At 33.8% G+C, this 22,966-nt stretch overlaps 1 pseudogene; it reads right to left on the bottom strand.

Annotated features, from left to right (window-relative positions):
• Positions 1-1,801: 1,801 nt before the first annotated feature.
• Positions 1,802-22,633, bottom strand: LOC120624080 (annotated as a pseudogene).
• Positions 22,634-22,966: the final 333 nt, after the last annotated feature.

Genomic DNA, 22,966 nt, shown 5'->3' with positions numbered 1-22,966 from the left:
AATTTTCAATAATATAGCAAGCACAAAATCCACTGAGGTTGTTTGCAGACATTTCTTTACACTTATCATGAATGCCAGCCTTAGCTTTAACATAATAAGGTTGATATGCAAATTGAGAAAAACGATCCGAAAGTTAAAATAAAAAAAAATCAGAAGGCAACTTTTAAAAATGACGCTTGGCCTTATATTACGAATTCATAAATCGGATCGTCAGTGAAATACGACCAAATCACCAAAGTGGGATCGTTGGAGCATTTGGACACCTTTTATCGGCCGCCATCCGCCATTCACGTGTTCAAATTTTGTCAATTCACCGCAGCGGTTATGCAGAGAAGATCGGAAACAATTAGACAACTGTGGCATTGGTCAGCCGAGCGCATATCCGTACTGGCGTTCTGCCCTAGTGATACATACAGCCTCACCTACTATACATGTATAGCTCTTATTGCTTATGTCATAAAAACCACATTCCAACAGGAATATGACGCCGTTCGAACAATTGCAGATTATTTTTCTCTAGTAGGTATGAGAGCGGGGAAACACAATATATATTTGAGTGCACACTTTGTTTAACTTTCAACCGTATCGTGATTTTTGTTTAGAATATTCTATTTAATATTTTGTTTCAAATGCCCAGTATAATCCGTTACTTACCTATATTTGCATATCGTCTGTGAAAGATACAGATATCATTTGTGGGATTGAGCTTTTATAATATGATTCCTAAGGTAATTTTGGACATACCAATACATAAGTTTAAAGACTATGTTAAAACTCATTTATTACATCGAGGTTACTATACAATTGATGAATTTCGTAATGACAAGGTTGCACGGAAGCATCCGGCTCCACTTTCATCTCTCACAAGATAGAAAAATGAATGTTAAAATGAAAAATGTAAACAGTTGATGTTGAAAAAGAACAACTGCTGAGTTTCTTGCCGGCTTCTTCTCGGTAGAATCTGCCTTCCGAACCGGTGGTATAGTAACCACAAACAGACCGACTTGACGTTTCAAAAGTGCTTATATTAGGCCTATTTAAAATAAATGAATTTAGAATTTTATAAACAGGTTATTAAAGTTGTTTCCTAGTAGTAGCAGTCCTAAATTGGTTAATCGTAGTTATTCGAAGGTTTTTGTTAAATAGAGGAATAAAGTATTTCAATATACCTAAATTATTATTCAGTTTATCTGAAATACGATGGACAGTATGCAGTAGACACCGCTATGCATGTACGAAGGTTGTTCCGGTAACTAGTTTGTATCTCGGCTTCTAAGTGCGTCCTGCACGATGCCGGACCGCCCGAGTACTTAACCTAATATTCGGTAATTGTATTATAGGGCAGTAGAACTAATTAACTGCCTCTCCGACTTGGTTAGCTAAGACGCCGAACTGATACGTGCTTTGTGTATCGCATGTAGAGGTATCGGTGAGGGGTTGTAGATAAGCAAATACATTTATGAAACGGCGCGCGACGTAGGAATTGTGGAAAATGAAATCAAAATAGAACAAGATATATTATTTTAAATTTTACTAATAAAATAATAATTTAGCTATCTACAAAAGTCTTTATAAAAGATAATATTTCCAATCACTAAGATGACTATACTTAATTAAAATTATAATGTAATAATGAAAAACACAATATAATAGATATAAGAGAACGGAGCGGCGTCCTCAGTACTACCATCTAATGCGATCACCATCCCGTCTGTTGGATAGGCCTTCAATCCAGCAGGGGACTGGTATAGGCTATAGGCTATTGATGAATGACAACCAATCTGATGTCTTTTTGAACACACTAATGTTCGGAACCAGGTTTATAAGCCGCGCCCCAGATATCAGCAAAGCACACGCTGGAGTGGAATCTGTAGAACATGATCAGCGGCAAGCAAATGTGACCAAGAATACTCCATAATACTTTGCCATAGAATTCGTATCTTTCGTCAAGGCTGTCTGGCGCTTTGTAGGAGAATGTGTACAAAAGCCACATCGCGACGTTGCCGATGAGCAGAAACATAAGTACTTCTCTGCCCGGCTTCGATCGACGTAACTTGCGGCTGTTACTGCAACGTCGAAGGCCGTCGACGAGCAGAGTTGTTTGAGCGATGATTTGGATAGCCTGAGGGTGAATTTAGTTATTAGAAGATAAATAGTAGCTTCAGCTTTATCAGTTAATGCATCGAATTACCACAGCTTCCTAACTAATATAAATACGAAAATGAGTTTGTTTGTTACACTTTAACGCCTTAACTGCTCAACCTTATGAAATATTGTTTATATATATATAAAACTCTCCAGATAAAGATGACCTTGGAGATAGGACACTTTATGTCACAAAAACTCAGGATAGTGCAGCGGTATTTTAAAAAAGCGAAAAAAACGCGCTCAATGTCTCGGACAGCAACCACAAGTAATCCCTACTAATATTATAAATGTGAGTGTAAGTTTGTTTGTTACGCTTTCACGCGAAAACTACTGAACTGATCTTCATGAAACTTTTATTGCATATTCTTGGAAGTATTGGAAATAATATAGTAGGTATACTTTTCATTGAAAAGCTAAAATTACGTAAGATAAAAAAATGTTTGTGAAAAAATCTAAAAATCTCATATATGACTGTAGGTGTAGACTATGTAGCAGTACGCTGCCTCCCAAAATTACACGGGCGAAGCCGCAGGGCACATCTAGTTATAATTATAAATTATATGTAATGTATAAAAAAAATACGTAAATTGTCGTTTAGGGCATTAACAAAAAATGCTTACCATGACAAGGACGTCAATCGATTTGATGATATTCAATATGTTGATGGTGGCAATCAGTGAAAAAACTGTCTCCATGAAGAAAGCCGGCAAACATATGAACAGAAGAATATCATCAAGGAGTGATACTGGGTGTTCGTTGATGTCAAGCTTCCTTGTCTGGTTGTAAGCAATTACAACAGCGAAAAGCATGATTATGTGTAGCCCTAATTTTGTGCAGGAGTTAAGAAAATAGCCCAGTTCCAGGTATTCACTGCAACAATTAAAATTTATTACAAAAGCGTCCAAATATTAAAAGTCTTGTAAATAAAACATCCTTTATAATTTTGTTAATAATATTATATGCATATGTTCACGAATTGCTCTAAAATGTAGCGATTTTTGTACATTCTTGACACATCAAATGATGTTGGAATTGAATGAAAATTAATAATTTCCATTCTATTAGCATGCAATGTTTTCGAGTTTGTGTATTGAAGTCTGCGATCTAGAAGTTACAGACCACCTATCTTAAATTGGAATCTCGTAAATGCACACATATGAAATACAAACATACACACGTTTCGTAACTACACCATGAAACTATCATTTCCTGTTTATTAGGGCTGTTGTCTATATGATGACGATGATGGCTCTGTGTTTTTTTTAAATTGAATCTCTTCTAATTAGTTTCTGTATTGGTTTTGTGTCGACTTGCACACATGTACTTGCTACACTTGAGTTTTTTATGTTACTGCATGGATAATGTGCTATTAAACAATGTTATATCCAGACATAATGAGTAAAAGTGGTATGCGGTAGGTACCACATAAATCCGGAGCTTGCTTTGAGCAGTGTTTGCTTTTTAAAAAAATTTTCCTTAAACTACGCTGTGTTCATTTCTTGACAGTAAAACGTTATACCTACCTAATATTTCTTGGCTAGATTTAATTTAACGTCAGGATTTGTAGTACATCATGCTAACCATAAGATCAATGAGATACTCGCAACCCCCTTATATGTGAACACAAATAACTGACAGCACGCCCCCGTACGGTTTTACGCTTCCCTGCTCTAATCCTGTTATGTCTAAATGGACCTTAAAGATGCTTCGCAATTTACACCGGCATTGCTGTATTTGTGACGATAGATCTAGAACTTTCATGTATGTGACGGACGATTGGCGCAGTGGTCAGCAACCCTGCTTTCTGAGTCCAATTAACCGTGGGTTCGATTCCCGCTACTGGAATATATTCGTGTGATGAACATGAATGTTTTTCAGTGTCTGGGTGTTTATATAAGTATTGATGTATATTATTCATAAAAATATTCATGAATTGCGTGTATTGCGATGTGTGTATTGTCGTAGTATATTTATATTTATTTAGTATATTTTCATGATTTAATGAGGGTATTTGCCTATTAGCGAATCAAAATGCTTACTGATGTTATGAATGCGAAAGTGTGTATGTTTGTTACCTATGATCACCTCGACAGCTGCACTATAATTTGACTCAAAGTTGGTTTTCAAAAGAAGCTTTTGTTATTTATGCACAGCTTCACAGCTAAACCTGGCTCTAAATTTTGGAGCAAATTTGCATTGAGATTAGCTGGCATTCTGGAGAGGGACAATACATAAACATAGACATAAACATAGGTGTTTTATCCTAGGAAAAAGAGCACTGTTAAGGGATTTTTATTAAAACTGCAACCAACGCGGATAATTTCGCGGGTTAAAGATACTCGTTATAAAATATACTCACTTCCCAACGCTGCTAAACACAAATCCAAGTATAAGCAACCCGGCGACTGCGACAGTAAGAATAAGTCCGAGGAACAGGCCCTTATTAGAAGCGTGACAGTCCGCATGGATCACAATGTTACTTGTGTAATCGTTCTCTTCGCTTGCTGTAGGTATTCTGTAGGTGCATACAAAAATTTTGAATTTGCAAGTATAAGACTACTTGACGCATGACGATGATGATTGTTATACTACATTTAATTATTATTGTTACATTATTATATATTAGGTTATTAATTAACCATAATTAGGTTTAAAACTTCATCTTGCCAGGCAGCTCGATGTAAAAAGCTACCTTGCTTTTTTGCAATTAAATGCTCTCTAGGCATCATTAGATTGCCTGATATCATTAGATTGAACGGGCAAGAAAAAGAACGTGAGGAAACCGGCATGCCTGAAAGTTCTCATAATGTTCTTAAAGGCGAATGATGTCTACCAATTAGCATTTGCACAGTGTGATGGACTTCGACCAAAACCCTGCTCCTTCTGGGAGCAGACATGTTAATTGTAGTGGTTAAGTATGATTGATAATAACGATGATGAAGAAGAAATTCAAGACGCGGCCTTTCACCTTTATTATTATTTGAAACTTACTTGCAAATAGTTTGGTTATCGCCCGAACCGGAACTGCTGTCAGAATCATCGTTATCGCATATTCCAATATGACTCCAAATTATATAGTAAACGGCAACTGCAATGTATTTATCAAATGAATGAAGTTGTACTTAATATCCACGAAACACGTAAACAGCGCTCTCTGATGGCTTTTAAACACATTGATCAAAACACCAAAGCAATAAAGTTTCTGTCAATTTTCTCTAACTTGTCTGATAATGAAACAGTCTTTTTATTACTTACTATTTAGTGAAAATAAAAACAAAAATCTATTTTTTAATAGTTATCTTATATTTCTTTAACTTTTAGTGGTGTGAAAGTAAAGAGTAGATATGAATGAAATAAAATGACTGAAATCAATCGCGGCTCACAACTCAAATAGTAAAAATGAAATGAAATAGCCCAGTCGTTTGAACGCTAAGAACAAAAACAGACAAAGAACTAAGTTTTAACACGTTTCTTTCTTTCAGGTTGTTTGATTTCTGTGTCAAGAGTAATACCAATCTAGTCTAATTTTCAGGACTAGTGTATAAACCATACATAGTTTCCATAACGTAAATTGTTTGCTTACGTCGTGTTGGTTTAACAAATAGGGAAAGGTATTCGTATAAAATTCGTATTAACGTAATAAATCCGGCTAAAGTTATTTTATTAAAATATATTTATATCTTAATACTATAATCTTTATGTTGTAATTCTTAAAATAGTTACATACTCTTAAGTATAATTTAAAAGGTGATAAAAGACGTACCAATAAGGATATTGTATTCCACACCGAACGGGTACAGGTAGGGGGAAAAGTTTTCAATAATCGCAGTTATAGCCTTTGAACCTGTACAGTTCTCGTTATGGAGAATGCTTATATCAAGAGTAGGCTGTTGATCTAAAATTATTAAAGTTAAAATGAGTTTTAAATTGCATTACAAGTTGGCCTGTTGGTATGTGATAATGCAGTCTATGATGGTACCGAAAAAAAGGTTAACCTTTTAGGGGTAAGGCAATTACATTGTCGGAATACATCAATTCCAAGTTATAATAAGACCACATCGCTCACTGCAGCGGCAGGGAGGTCGTCCAAAGGTCGTTAGTTGCCTGTGCGGGCAATCAAACCCAGGGCCTAGAACTGAAGGCCAGTGGTCGCAAGTGGCAAATGCTCCAAGGAGGTCAACAAAAATCTAATCGGTTCGGTCGACAAAAAATAAAAAGTGCGTTACCAAAATATGCTCGTTCCATAGGCTCTTCTTGTACCGTCCTGTTTCCATATAAAATACCAGCATATATAGTCAAAGCAAGGACCGTCTCCCGAACAATGTTGTAAACCCAGAAGCACAAACTACTGCCGATCATGTGCATGAACCCAAAATGGGCTAAACCCTGTTGGAAAATAAGTATAACTTTTTTACCTTGGTTTATAAACCTTAACGTACCAAGTTACAAATTTACATAGGGTCGTAGACTTAATTATATTATAACGTAAAAATAGTCTAAACTGTGTCGTAAAATAATGACGACATTTATAATTAGATTAGAAATCATGACGTTTTGTAAATTTTAGATCGTAAATCGTATTGATATGAACTGTGTTTTAAAATACAAACCTGTGCTTTTAATATGTGGACATTGGAATATTTGAAGATGAAGTAAAGCTGTATAAAACAATACAGCGGACTAGCGATATCCAACGCAAACTGTGGATAATCTATGCACTCATCATTGTTAATATCATCGTCTACTAGATAGCCAACTTGGACGGTTATCTGCAGGACCGAGTGGATTAAGTGACCTAGTGCAAAACCTGGAAAACAAACACGGTTTTATTGCGACGTCGTATTCATTCACTGATTATGTTATTAGTCACAGTGATAACAGTAGCTATAAATAGTTTTAGCTAAACGTTTATTTGTTATTATTCTTTTGGTATCAAATAATTTTAAGCTTCGTGCAAATAAACACCCAACATATATATTGTTATTTAATAATTAAAGCTTCATTTGCGTAGAATTGGCAGCATGGTTGCGGGTAAACAACGAATACATTTTAAATTATACCGACCAGCTTTGTCTTGTCGTTGGGGATTATAGCATTAATTGTATTTTTTTAAGTAGATAACCGCATTTCTTGATCTGTTAGAGATTTTAAAGTCGATCAATTGAAGGGCACCAGGTTAAATAACTATCCAAAAATGCTTTATCGATGAGCCAAAGAATCAAATACTTATCTGAGAAAATCCAAACTCAGATTAGCAGTAATAAAACGCCCTTTTTATACTGATACATAGGCAACTTATCTTAATTTCAGTAAAATTTACCATGTGATATTAGATACCCTATTCTCATTGAACTTTATCTCGAAAAGCTCAAAATGGGGCCTTTTAGTATCCTTTTCACACCTCTAATGGGTTTAACCTAACATGTTTCCCTAACCGATTTCAGCCACAATTATCATTATCCAGAGAGATTTTCTAACTACGTGGGAGATACAAGTGTTTGTGCAAACACTGGTGCACTCTATATTTTCTCAGTCTCATGGTCCGATGGGGCGGAACGACACGACTGACAAGAAATCCGGCGCTTAACCACCACTACGTCAACGAGCAGTTATATTCTGCATAAAATTACTATGCCAAACAACTATATGAAGCTTGTGGAAGTCGCTTTATCTTAATAATAAAAATATTTTACCAGCAGCGCCTAGCTTCAAATAAAAACTGCCCGAATGCCGTCCATGGCTGAAGCAATAGTCATGATTCATGGGAAGCAGTGCCGCTGAGGGAAATGCCTGTGAAGCCGCACTGTCAGGAGTACGTTCACCGGGACTGTAGCCATATTCTTCCTGTAAAAAAATTGTTATTAAAATCTGGTACTTCCAATTGTACCCAAAAGTTAGAGTATCTTTTGAAGATAATTTAATAAATAGGTTCAGTGCTAATAACAATTATTATTAGTTTGATATAACGAAAAATGGATATTAACATCATTACAAAAAAAGGTAAATGCCAAGTTAAAAAAGTGATGCCATATACGAGTATGTAATCTGGGGTACAGTTTTTTTCCTGACATTTGTTTATCAGGTCAGGAGCGTAACCCTCTAATTAATATCGACAGTCACGACTGTGATAATCACTTATCACACGCGTGACTATCTGAATTGAAGTCGTCTTATTTTATTTTATATTTAGTATTTTTTTATTTTTTGATTACTTAAGAATACGACTGTATACTACTAATCTACGTTACAAAATCAAGAATTCGATTTAAAAAAATGTTTCGGAAACTTTTACCTCTTGTTTTCTAAAAAAATCTTGGAGGTGTTTATTATGAAGTCCTTTAATTTTTTGGTTTTTCACCGCTAACTTTTTGTATCTAGTTATGTCTGCCACTAAGTAGACATGATAGAGAAATCCGATTCCCAGGAGAACCAGCGAGAAAATCTGAAACATATTAAAGGGTTTAATGCTTTAATCTTCTGTAGATAGTACCTTAATGTCAAATAGGAGATAAGTAAGTTACGATTTTATTCACCCCCGTCGCAAATGATGACGATGGGGTGCTACAATTTTGCCGTGTTTGTGTGTCTGGAGCTTCGTATTTCCCGAACGCTTGAACTCATTTTGATTTTGTATTTTTTTAATAGTGAATTAATTAGTCGGGATTGTTCTTAACTATTCTTGATGAAAATCCGTGCAAGATGGCCGCCGCCACAAAATAACGGATTAAATATTTTTTTGGATTAGATTATTTAAATATTTTATTTAAGTAAATTTTCAAAATTTTCTCCATATGTGTATGAATTGAAAGAGCTTGACTAGTATAATAATGTAGGTACACTATGTTAAAAGTAAATTTTAAATTTATAGTTAATTTATTTACCGGAGAAGTTGATAAATCTCGGAGAAATGGATCCGTGAGGTAGACTATGAAACCAAGTGTCACCAATAGTACTGCGTACATACAACTTAACATCAGAGTGAGGTATTTCCTGAAACATTAAATCTAAATTAGATATTATTAGTAGATCTATTGAAAGTATATATATAATTTCTATTTATATAAAATTTATGACTTCCGAAACAACGCCACGTATCAGCGCGATGTTGAGTATCAGACTAAATAATTAAGATAAGCTTATTTTGGTAGATTTAGATCGTCTGTCTATTTGTCTGTCAAGGTTCTAAGCTTTACCCAGAATTTAACTATCCAGGCGGGGTATCGTTCGGCGATCTCTCAAACAAGATGTTTTTTTATGTTCTGGTGTATTAAATTGTAAACAATTATGTATGAACGCTTCATAAGTGCCTGTGATAGGCCTACATGAATAAAGAAAATTTGAAAAAAAATTGAATTAATAAAAAAAAAATTTCAAATTAACTTTTCTATCCATTTAGGCGTATCTAATAGTCGAATAACAAATTGAGACCGATCAATCAGAGATAAAAAAAAGACACTAGATCAATGGATTATCAAATTAAAATAAATCGTTTATTCATTGTTACGATTTCTTCCTTGTCAACACTTGTACCACGAGTAGGTGCTAAAAATGGGTACGCTTGTTGCAGCATGGAACAGCATGAGTATTTATTATTTACGAGATGTGATAGTACTCACACCGTAAGGCGAGCATTTTCCTCCGGACTCGTAGATGGCGGCGCTTGAGTCTCTACGGACCGAATGGATTGAGCATCCATTGTTGCCACTGACCTCTTGCGCGGGGTTGTTCCGCCACGCATCTCAATTGGCGTATTCATGCGATAACTATCTAGAAAAAAACTTGGGTTTTAGGGACCTCTCGTTCTACACGACCAAAATCACAGTCAATTGATGCAGCAGCTGTTATTGGAATCGGCATAAATTTTTCCAGAGGTGTGTGTCTTGAGTCGTAAAAATAAATTAGAGCGGAAAGCGCGCGATTGAAGCAAGCACAAAAAAACTTGAAATTTATCAGATTTTCTGAAAGAATGCTTTCACCCACTGACATTTCTATTGCATTGATTTTGGTTAATTTATATAAATTTCATCTATAGTCAATAAGGAAGGTGCGATGTTAATTTTATTTTCCAACCATAATCTTTAGCCGATTTCTCTAATATTAATAAATTTGATGGTTACCGATTAATTTTGCTCTCATAAAAATAGTACTTTAAGAAAAACTAACAAAACACGCTCTTATAAATAAACTAAGCAAAAAGGAAGAAATTAGGTTAATTCTTTATAGCAAGCGTGTTTTATACTTTCTTAATAAATTAATAGTTTAAAACTATTAATTTATTAAGAAATTAATATGTTATGCCCTATTTATCAGTCTAATATGGAGTGTAGCGCCATCTAGTAGGAAATATTGCAGTTTCGATCTACTTTTCAAAGGTCCATATTACAATGAGACACTTTTTCAATCAAGTATAGTGTACACTAAAATAATAATTATATAAAAAAAATATATAACACCTACCTACAACAGAAAATTGGCAAAAAAAAAAATTTAAAACTTGAGATGTTTTGTACGTTATTGTTCTATAACTTGAAACAAAAGGAAGATGTACTTACTCAGAGATTTGATGTCTCCATTTCTGAAGTTTCCATACATATTTCCATTTCCATTGTACGAAAGTGGACTTGGTGTATTTTCGTAAGCTTTAACGATGAGGAAAAAAATATTATTACATAATTAATTGTATTGTACAATGTGCTTTTAAAATGTTTATTTCAGACAGCTTAAGGGTCAGCGAAGACCCCTCGGTCTTCAAGATATTTTTTTAATACATGACAAGTTAATCCCTATCTCACCTCATTGTATATTAAAACATTCTATGCCTACGCCTAACGCTTACATACGGTTTCATATGAACCTATACCGGAACACTAGATTGAATTGGAATTTCCACCCGCATAGGAGTAGAATGGTGGTTTTATGCTCTACAACCGTTTTCCTATGAGAGACACGGCTTGTAGGTGACGTTGATAGGCTGCAAATGATAACGGAGTTTTTATTCCACTACAAGTTAGCCCTTGACAGCAATTTCATCTGGTTTTTAGAGATAATAGAGTCTAGTTAGAGATAGTATAGCAGGTATATTAAACCCATACCACTAATAGGTTTCTGCATTTTATGGGAATAACCGGAAGTCCTTGTTTGTAGAGTGGTAAGTAGCCACTGCCGAAGCCTCCCACCATACAATACGCTGGTAGCTTAGAAGGAAATTAGCTTCGGCCTTCGATTAATAACAAAATTTATAAATATGTGTAAATATTACAAAATACATTTTGTTCATTTGAATTATTTAAATCGATATTTGATTATGATGACTCAAATTGGCATCTTTGCAACTACGACTTTGCGAATTAAATTTACTCTTCTGGCATAAATCTTGTATATTATAATTATGCAATATAATGGTTCTGGAAGTGTTACTTACCTAATGGAGTAGGAGGATAGTATTCCTCCCTACTATTACTTAAGATGAACTTCGGCAGTCTCTCCGTAGAGTCCTACAAAAAAAACATTATTACAAAGAGTAGGTAACATATTCAATCAATTGACACGTCATTCTTTCTAATCAAGCATTGAACTCTTACTAATTTGTGACGTTAATTTTAGGCTCGCTCGCTCAGAAAGTATTTTGCATGTAATAGACATGTTCAAGATTGATTCTTTTTCCACTCTCAGAATAATTATATTTGCTAGGAACATTGCATTACACATAGATGTATTTTTAAAAGCGTAGGTACATTGTCCTATCGAATAAAAGCTATAGAAAACATTTAATTATAATTGATCATGAAATAATGATAAATAAAAATAAAATATGTGTAATGTGTTGATGCTATATATATATAACTCTTAAAATGTTAGCCTATATCAATGATAGGTATTACTATTCACAATACTTGCAGGCACTTCATTACAACAATCTCGTTACTACTAAATCATAAACACTAATTTATATCATGCATTAGTTACGTGAATTTTGCGACTTCTTTTCGCAAGAACAATCATCTTTGTCGTTATATATTTTTGCCAATAATTGTGTTATATACAATAAACTAAACTAAATTGAAATGTCTAAAAATTACTAGTTGAAAAAACTAAAAAACACGCTTGGTATAAAAAGCCAAACTAATTTCTACCTTTTAGTTTAGTTATTTATGAAAGCGTAATTTTTAGTTTTGTCTTAAACTACTATTTTTATTATAGCAAAGTTAACCATTCACCATCAAACTTGTTCATATTAGATTAATTGGCTAAAGATAATGGTAGGAAATGAAAATTAACATCTTTCCTACCTTATCGAGTGCTGTTGAAAATTATATTAATTAACTAAAATCTTATTTTGCAGATTGAAAAATGGAATAATCTTATCCAATTAGTGTATTGTCATCGGTTCTCAATATATCTCCAAGTTTGAACGAAATCAGACTGTTTGAAGAGGGTCAAAATCAAGTCCAAATGAGTCGGTTACGAACATACATATAGGTGAAGCTGATATAAAGCGTGAAAAAATAGTGCTAACCTTTTCCAAACGGATAGTACTTTATGAGCTGTCAATTTCGTTAAGCTTAGAGACTTAGATTTGTGTACAAAAGAATCGGCGCCATTGCGGTAGGGATTTGTGTGTTATACGATTTGAATTCGCGAAGCAAATAAGCGTCCTGTTCAGATTCCTACCGTAAAGCTGTGCTAAAAAAATTGCGTGAACATCGAACACCGAGAGCCGGGCAAAACCGGATTAATAACTTCATTAGTCGCTTGTTTCTCTCGATCGACACCACCCAGTATTTCGCTATAATCCCATTACGTGGATCCACGTTCTCGAAACAAATTTTTCGGCTATATTCAACAAAAAAATTGCCGTACATTAGTAAAACGCTGCAAAGTAGCATTGTTTTATGTAAGCAAAGTTATTCAAGTTGGGTTTTTTTTCCGGGTGCATAAAAGGAGAGTGTTTTCGGGTTTATATATGTATAACCTACAGTGTTAATCCGAAGGGTGGTTTTTTATTAAATTAGGCATTTTCAGCTTAACGGTGAACATTTCACTGGATTTTTCAAATTAGTTACACTAAATTGAATTTGCAATAAATACTTTTAAGTACCTTAAAATATTCCAGGGTTTCCTAATTTTCTTTCTCGCCATTCTTATGACTTAGTAATTAGGCCATCGACATCGAGAAAACCTAAAATTTGCAAAAACACGCATCTTGCTTGGATACTTTTTTTTCTGTTCTATAAAATGTACTTTATTGCAAAATTATTGTTACTGGTAGTATAGATTTGTGGTATAAATCCGATAATTACCGCAGATCAGACAGAAAAAACAAATTCTTCATAATTTTTCTGGCTTAGTTATTGACTTCTTGTTTAAATCTGATTTCAAACCTCTATCAGAGTTCGACGAAATTATCTTTTATTATGATAATAAAATACAGTTTTCAATTACGTTATTTACATCCACCTTTAAAGTAGATAAGAACCTACCTTTTCGCTAATCGTAACTTTATTTTACCCATATAACTAAAGCTAAAAATAGACATGAACAGTACGTGTATCAGTAGCAGATATAAGCTCTACAGTGGAATCGCTGCATCAAATAATTATAATGGTTAGAAACACTCAATCTGATTAAACCCAGAACAATGTGTAAACGAAGTCAGCTTTACTACGTATATACTCGTTTCAGCAATCCAGTCGTAAATCACGTGAAATAAGACATAATAAAATTAATGAACGATTAAAAAGAAACGATTAACCACCGCTTATCGTGATACTCAATTACATTTTGATAGGTGAATCCACCCGCTGGAGCTGTTAATGAATATTTCTATTGACCATTTATGACGAAGCCGGTTAGCTGTGTAAAAAAAAAGTAAAGAGATTGAATTTTCATTAGGCGAGGCGTTGGGGCGGCACGGTGTGTCCGCAGTCGGTATTTACAGCTGGGTGGGGGTGGTAGAGGGTGTTTGGAGGGTGGCTCGCGGACGGCTGGACTCAAAAGGTTTACAGTTCGCTGCGCGAGAGTCCCCGCCTCACAAACACGGCCCGCGCTCGCTTGATGCGATGGAACTGAACCTGGCCTTTTACGGACAATCTATTGCCTTTTATTTTTACTTCATACAATATACGGTTTGAGGTGGTTCAATATTATTTTAATAAAAGATGTTAAGTGGACACGCGTAATCAAACTTTGGCCCACGCTTTTCATTGTTCGGTATATTTGTTTCCTCATGACAAAAATAATCCACCGTCATAATTGATAATAATTTTCGTGTAATTTTCCACCATATTGTGAGAAACAATAGAGATATTCTTTGTACAAAGACTTTAGGAGTGCATTTTTCACAAACTATTGATTGAAATAAAAAAATCGATTATGCCTAACCATCATTCCAGGCCTAACCATCTCTAATTTTTAAACCAAATCTTAGGATTAATTAACTTATCTGGTAAAAAGCTTAAAAACAAACTTATTGGCAACTTTTTTACCGTTTCTACTTTCATTATTAAAAGCCTATTAAGGAATGATACGTGTTCGAATCACATTAGTTTTGCAATTATGATGTAAACATAATATAACAATTATTCTCGCGAGAACTTATGGATGAAAAGTAGATATTATCGGTACACTCTTTTATACCGAAATATAAAAATATCAAATAATCCATAGGTCTATAACTAACATACGGAGTTTAAATTTTATTTATTTAGATTATGTTTATAACAAAAATATGTTAGTATCAATACAATGAAAACGCTGTTTTGAAGAACTTACCACATTATTGTATTTGTTAGCGTAGTTAAGTAATTTTGGAATCCGAGTTTCACTCTACAGAAAATCGTATCCACTATGGCATGTCCATACGATCCTCGTGGAAAAATCATTACAGCCCATTGCCTCCATGTATATGAATTCAGTGTTTAAACTACCGACGGAGCTTAAAATAAATTTACTTTGAAAGCAGGGCACAAAAACAAGCTGCAAATATTTTTGTCAGGATACTTAAATATTGCTTAGGTAGTGTTTTACACGTCTGTATAAGAAGGAGGTAAAATTTTTAGGTTTTTTTTTCATATTTGTTACAGTCGTGATTTTTCGGTATTCCACTAGGTAGGTGATAATGCACTTTAACCTGTTAGCGTAAGGCGGATATATAGAACGTGTAAATGAAAAACAAAATATAACTCCACCGGCTTTAGAGATACATTATTTACTCTGAGATTTATATGTGAAACCGAAACGCTTGTAGTTTTTGAGTAAACCACTGCCGTAGTTTTCACTGAAAGAAATCAGATACAGCCGAAACATCACATGCAAAATTACAATCAAATTAATTCTGTCACTTTATTTGATACGTGTCGCATAGCGTAGATACTATGCGCGTGTCGGTCTTTTATCTTCAATAGCGCTGTCATAAGTAAACACTTAGAATGTTCTTAATTAGTTTAAATGGAAAAATAAATATGCTACTTTTGATTTGATATTTTTACATGGTAATTCGGTTACACATTGTATATAGGAACCAAAATTTGAAATCGTCTAGTCGTTTGTAGCCTCCTCCTAGATCCAAGAAAATTCATAATTACAAAATACCTGCCCAAATTGCCTTTGTTAGATATCGAACCCGGAACCATTGCGCTCAGGACGCTGAAGTAATTGCGCAACCACGTCAATAAAAGAAAGTAGTATCTAGATTAAGCCGGTAACTATCTATCTATATATATAAAAGAGAAAGTGTGTGGGTGTGTTCCGTATAGGCTCTGAAACGGCTGGACCGATTTCAATGAAACTTTCAAGGAATCTTGGGATTGACCTGGCGAGTAATCCTATAAAGTTTGGTGACGACCGGAGCACTCCTATATTTGAACTGTCAAATACAGCTTTTATTTACTATGATGATATTCTATTGTTGGGTATACATGGGTGTAGATAATGATCTTCACCCGCTCGAGAAGAGAATAGAAGAGAATGAATACGGAGAGAAATAAATGATTTAATATATTATGAGACTTAAATAAAAAATGTAATGATTTAAGTTTATTGTTTAAATAAAATAAAGCAAAATCTAGCCCGGCGAAGCGGGCTGGGTACGCTAGTATCATATAAATATTGATAACTCTGTGCAGAGATAATTTTAAAATAAAGCTGGAATACTAGGACTTCGGAGGAGAAGACCCGGTGATTATGACAATGATGATTTGCAATAACTATTGGGTACCATTGTATACAAAATTATAGTTTATAGTATATATAATTATAATTGATAGAATTTAAGTAATTAATGAGTAACTCGTGACTAAAGACTCGTTTTCTAAAACTTTTAAACTAAGTAGGAACATAAAAAAACTTGCATCGTTCTTACGAGTATAATAGGTATATGCAATCAAAATTACACACAAATAGCGTTTTCTCGGAGTGATTTAGACTTTCAACACGAATCCGCGTTAAAACTGAATAACTTCCAGGTTCTTAAATTTTCAGGTAAGATTGTTGTAAGGTGATAGTGTCATATCGAATAAAAAAAAGATGTTCTAAACTGATACAAATGTGCGTCCAGATCTGACGGTACATTTGCTTTAGCGAAAATACGAACAAAAAAGAGCGCTGAATGCAATTATTAAGTGTAACTTTTAATAGAAACATAGATGGGTGTACTTACCTCTTTAGAGTAATCTACTTGAGTTGCATTAAAGTGGTAATGTTAACAATGCGCCAAACATAAGAAAATTTACGCGATATTACCCGAAACCTGCAGTAGTTGAAGCATTCAACAAAACAAATTACGCGTGAGAGATGCTACTTCATACGTAACTTAATATTTACCATAGAGCTACAATTAAGTTGGGTGTTACTTCGATATTTGTTCTTGTCATATGCATCGATGCATCATATCATAGGAGGCAATACAATCATTTCTTCCGGCCGTTCATTTCAAGTTCACCGGTTCACTAAATGGGGTTCACGTAGTAAGTACTGCATTTACATCGATGAAGTGGTTCACTAAATGGGGTTCACGTAGTAAGTACTGCATTTACATCGATGAAGTCCTTCAAAGCGCGATAAATTCTTATAACTGACAATAAAGTTATCGCGACCGAAAGAAAGTTAAATTATGGTTAGTTAAGGTTTTCTTAGATGCTTGCTTTGGGACAAAATACACCTAACAAATATTAAAGCGGATAGTAAACTGTAGAAAAATCGAATAAAGTAAATATATCGAATCCGGGCTCTGGCTTGTATGTATTGAATCCTTTTATGTATTGTTAAGTTGATCTTCTCGTTGTTCGCCGTAAATTAATCAAAAATGTTAATTATTTATCTTTGGAATGTTAGTCTTATAGTTGACGTCACGGCACCCGAAGTATCAAGTGGATATCTAATCACAATAATTAATGACTAAGGATTTGTCGTTGACTTACGTAATCACCTTAATTAACAGTTAACAATAAGATCGTAGCGTTGATAGCCCAGTGGGTAGGACTTCGACGTCACTTTCGGGGGACCGAGTTTGAATCTCAGCACGCACCTCTTACTTTTCTAAGTTATGTACCATTGAAGCAATTGAAATATCACTTGCTTACACGGTGAAGGAAAACATCGTGAGGAAATCTGCATACCTGAGAGTTTTCCATAATGTTCACAAATTAAAATACATTTATTACAGCAAGGTAACTATACAAATGATGAATTTCTTAATTCAAGGCGTGTTGGAAATTACCCCTTACGCCCTGGCTTTTACCCCTTCTCATTGTGGGAGGGGACGCGTGCCATGTATTAGGCCAGTAACAGGTTGATATGTCGATGATGATGATGAATAAGATCCAATCGCAAACAGAGTAAAAATGTTATATCCGCAACGGTGGTCATAATTAATAACCATTCTTAATTCAGTTACAGCAACGCATAATATAGCATATAATAATTTGACTCTAATTATTTGTTTAACAGCCCGTTAAGTTTATTTTATTCCAACAGCACTGATTGTTGATTAAAATTACGATGCTATTTTTATTAATATAACTAAATTAATTTCTTCTTAGAAAGTAGAATGAGTCATGAGAATTTGATACTACCTTTCCAGGTTTACCCTACCTGCTCTCATGTAAATGTAAATCTGTAAAGTTGTTAAACTATTTGTTAATACGAGTATACATTCCAGTCATTGTTGTTATGGATAATATCTTATCGTAATTAATGAGTAAAAACATCAAGTATATTTCCGAGACTAAATTTGAGAATATTTAGTACCATATCGGTCAAGTGCGAGTCGTTTGTAGTGTGTACGTAGTTAAATTAATAAAGCAAAAACTAATTAAATAGGTTTAAGAGACAATTTATTTAATATTGGTCATTCTAGTGATGTAAGATTTTTATATGTACTGCTCCCAAATAATTAGAGCGTATGATAAGGCAACTATTTCTATAAGGATAATACGAACGTACGTAAAACTGAATCCATTCATTCCTAAAACTGCAAATTAAAAATCAATGTATCACTCAAAACTGATTTCGTATCACAATTAAGCTGTGATAATATTAGAATTTGATTATTAAAAAAAAACCAGAAGAAATCACCTTTATGGTATGTAAAACGGATAATAATGTTTATTCCAGATATCATGTAGTAATCTTTTAATCCATATAAATTCTGCTAGGTTTATTATTATATGGTTTCATCAATAATTAATTATTATGAGTGAAATTATATTTCAATCATGCCACTTATCTAAGTAAGTTTCTGAATTGTATTGATGTAATGATTACACAATATTTATGGCCGATGAGTTAATTAATAGTACTTCATTAGGTCTTATTTTTTATATTGAGATCTTAAAGAAGTATTGTTGAAATGGGTATATTCAATGATAATTATGCTCGTTATACTCATCCTAATCTTTAGTTTGTTTTTCCAATTCACTTTCGTTAGTTGTTCTCAGCAATAACCCGTTTGACTGGCTCCAGTATTTTCTGAGAACCTTTTCCTAGGGGCTATGTGTTTATTTTTGCTTTCTATATGTCATGATCGGTCTGTTTGATAAACACGGATGTTGGTTTTTAAGCTGTTTTTCTTGGACAAAAAAATTAAAGTGCCGAGCCAATCACGCGTTCTGGATGCGAAGAGATATTTCCAATCGATACTATGTTGAAGGAATCGTTGAAGATACAACGTCAGTATTTGAAATTGTAACACTTTATACGTGTCGTCTCTATAATTTTAAAGTCTATCCGCTTTTCTATATTAACTTTAATCATTAGAATATATATTTAATTTATATACAGTTAATCCTGATTCCCCGCTGCATATCATCCAATCAGAGTTTCCACTTCTGTTCCTTTACAACAAGGGCTAGTTGCTAAAAATCTAATTTTAAAATCAAATACAATTTTGATTTTATTCATGACTTTGATTAGTTACATACTTTACACATACAGTTCCGCTTAACAGTACTACAACTATCAAATTAATTACATGTATCTATAGATTTTATCGTTTAATAGAGCTATTTGATTTTCTATCAAGAATATTTAATGATATTTTTTTGTTATTGAGTTATAAAGCATATGCTTAACATTATAATGACAGACTATTATACATAATATGCCTCAAGAAGATCACAATCTCAAATCATTTTGTTCTCATATCTATGAAGCCAGGAACTGAGAAATTGGCAACATTGCCCTTTGTTTTGGTTTCTTTAACGGCAAAAATAAAATTGATATCAAATTAGTTTTGGAAAGTTATGACGATTATCTATTTATTATATCATGACTTTAATCCTTATAAGCAGATATGCATTAAAAATAAGGAATTCTATAAAATCAACGAATTCAGTGGTAATCAATCAATTATGACATCACTCTGGAGTTTGGACTTATTTGCTAGTGTCTAGGTCCAAAACTGCCAGGCACGGATGAGAAACCACATTAAGGCAAAATAAGTATACCAACAACGTCTGATCAAAGAAAAGACACCATTGTTCTGGAAGTTGTTCTTAAATATGATACATTAAATTTTTTTATATAATGATACTTTTCAAGCTAACTATTAGTTTGGCAAAATATAATTTGTGACTTGAAATCCACAAACTGCAGTTCTACAATGAAGAGGCAGTGTTTCTCTAATAAAGATTTCTCCGAATTTAATTTTTGCAATTTCTGACTCACAATTAAATTATTTTAATTTGGTTTAATAGCTCTTTTAATTACAACTAGCTTCAATTAAGTTAAGACTTCTTGTAATGAATGTTATTGATATTGTATTAAAAAAAAGTCAAGAATAAAAAGTCGAGTGCAACTAGATTTCAGAACGCAGGTGCATAGATATCTCTAACGATCTCTATATACCCAACTACTACTATTTATTAAATGGACTTTATTTGTCCAATTTTGTCATTGTGTTAATTTGTGGCGTATCGGTGCTACAGGAATTCCATACAATTTTTCTACTAATTAAATCCAGAAATTGTCATTCGTCAAAAGAAGCGGAAGAGCATAAAAATCATTTATACCTTTCATAAACAAAAAAGTTAATAGTGTTGTTAGTATGGAGATGTTTTTTTTGACTCACAGTTCTTTCAAGGTCAGCAGCATACATGACATTGCGGGGTGGTCTCCGACGCGTGCGCCCAGCTGTGGCGGTGATTAAACTGCCAGCTCCTGGCCCTGGCTGTGACATAGTCCTCCGCCGCTCCAGCGAATCATCTGCTGAAGCTAGCCTGCTCACCGCTGTATTAAGCACCTGACGTCACGAAATTATTAAGAGTTTAGTTGCAATATAATGTTCTATCCAACAACCGAAGTTAATAATAAATCTGATCTAGAATCCTCAGATAGCAGCTTTAATACTAAATTAAATCAGCAGATAGGGATAGGAAAAGAATAGCACCAGTACTTAGATACACCCTATATGATATTACACGTCTTGGTAGTGTAAAGTGGAACTCGAGTATAGTGACATCATAATCCCCAGCCTATGCCCATTTAAAAGCAAAGCAAACGGATTTGAAGCATGTGACGGGTTGTTTGGATACGTATAGCGACACAAAGAAACTTAAATGAATTTTCGTTAGTATAATGAAGGTTAGAATTCCATGGCTTTAGCCTCTTTGAACCATAATAAGTCTAAAGACCAAGTAAAGAGTTGAATTTCCTACAATATATAGTACTAAAACCTAACTTTACTTTGCAAACATTTTACCTCGATTAATGAAAAACTTTCACAGGATAACAATCAAGCTAGCAATTAAATTCACAAACTATACTATGAAGTCTTACAGTGTAATGTGCACAGTGGCGTGCATTTCATACATGCACAAAAGCACTGCATACCCAAATTATTTTATATAGCTCGTATTGGAGGGGAATATTTCTATTTTACGCTATATATCTGCTTTATGCATACCCTGGCCGAAGACCCTGTGCACGCCACTGAATGTGCAATAGTTCCAATAGTTTGGAATGTGCACTGACATTCGAATGCATATACTTGTGAATATAGGCGTTCACTGTCTTCTAATTTTCAGCCTTGTCTATCTCAACATTGTTGAAACCACATGAGTTTCAACATTTCCTGTCTATATCACTAATATAATGACTTAACTTTCTCGTTAATAATATTAATATTTGTTACTTATGCAGGAGGGAAGGCTTAATTACTGATATATGTATATATGTACGTTTTCAAATAAAAGATATTTATTAAATCCGACTATACCCTACAACAATGAAGCATAAATTAATTATTCACGCCTTTTTAAGTCAGGCAATCGTACGTTTTATTTTTAACGATCGGAAATTTGCTAAAAATTTGTTTTTAACCGGAATTATTCGTTAAAGATTTTTCAAGTATGAAGTTGAAATATATTATATTATAGAGTGTTCTTTTCGATGCATCTGAATTAGACTTTATTTTTCCGACAGTGCAAAAATTTAGGCTATGCGCAAAACTGTGAAATGTGCACCAATAAACTAGGTGCACTTGTAAATGGCAAGCTCCACAGTGGACAAAATCCCTAACGTAAATATCCTATAACTGGATTGGACGGCGAGCTACACGCCGTACCAGTCTAGTCTAGGTTTTAAAAAAGAAAAACTTAAAAGAGATGTATATCTGAAAGGTGGTTTATGTCTAGTAGTATTTTAATAGAGATACGGAAACATTAAACTGGTAAGTTTAATGTTTAATGGTACCTACATATTTTGTAGAATTATTCTTGAATGATTTAGAAAACAAAACAAAGGTACGTCTTGGATACCTATGGGAGTTACAATTTAGTACCTTTGTATATTAATAAATGTTTTCTATATATGAATATAAAAATATTAGTATACATACTCCTGGGTCCTTAGCGATATCTTGATCTTGTTCCTCATTTTCATCGCCAAATTTCTGCAAGGACGTTTCCGAATGGTACTTTTTTTCACCAAGATTCTTTCTATTCACAATTTCTTCCATAGTCTCTTTTTTGTCCGTAATTGGTTCCGTCATTTTGACAAAATATTCAAAACAAGTTCATATAAAATACTCATGTATCACAATTTACGAATCACTTTACGGTTTTCTTAAATACAAAATACCGACATGTCTTCCGCATGGACAATCAATTCGCTATTCAAAAAGCAAATGTAATGAATAAAAATATTATCATCCGTTATCACATGAGACATATCAATAATAAAGGTGTAATCACTGTATCAAATTAACTTTTCCTTCATTTACTGCCAGACGCCCAGGATCAACATGTTTTTTTTGTATATTGTATATAGGAAGGCGACTGAAAGATATATCAATATAAAATCAGACACTACTTCACCACGGCTT

Source organism: Pararge aegeria, chromosome 5, assembly GCF_905163445.1.
Source record: "Pararge aegeria chromosome 5, ilParAegt1.1, whole genome shotgun sequence".
NCBI classification, from domain to species: Eukaryota; Metazoa; Arthropoda; class Insecta; order Lepidoptera; family Nymphalidae; genus Pararge; species Pararge aegeria.
Note: the sequence above shows the minus strand (reverse complement) of the source record. Positions and strands in the feature narration are given on the sequence as shown.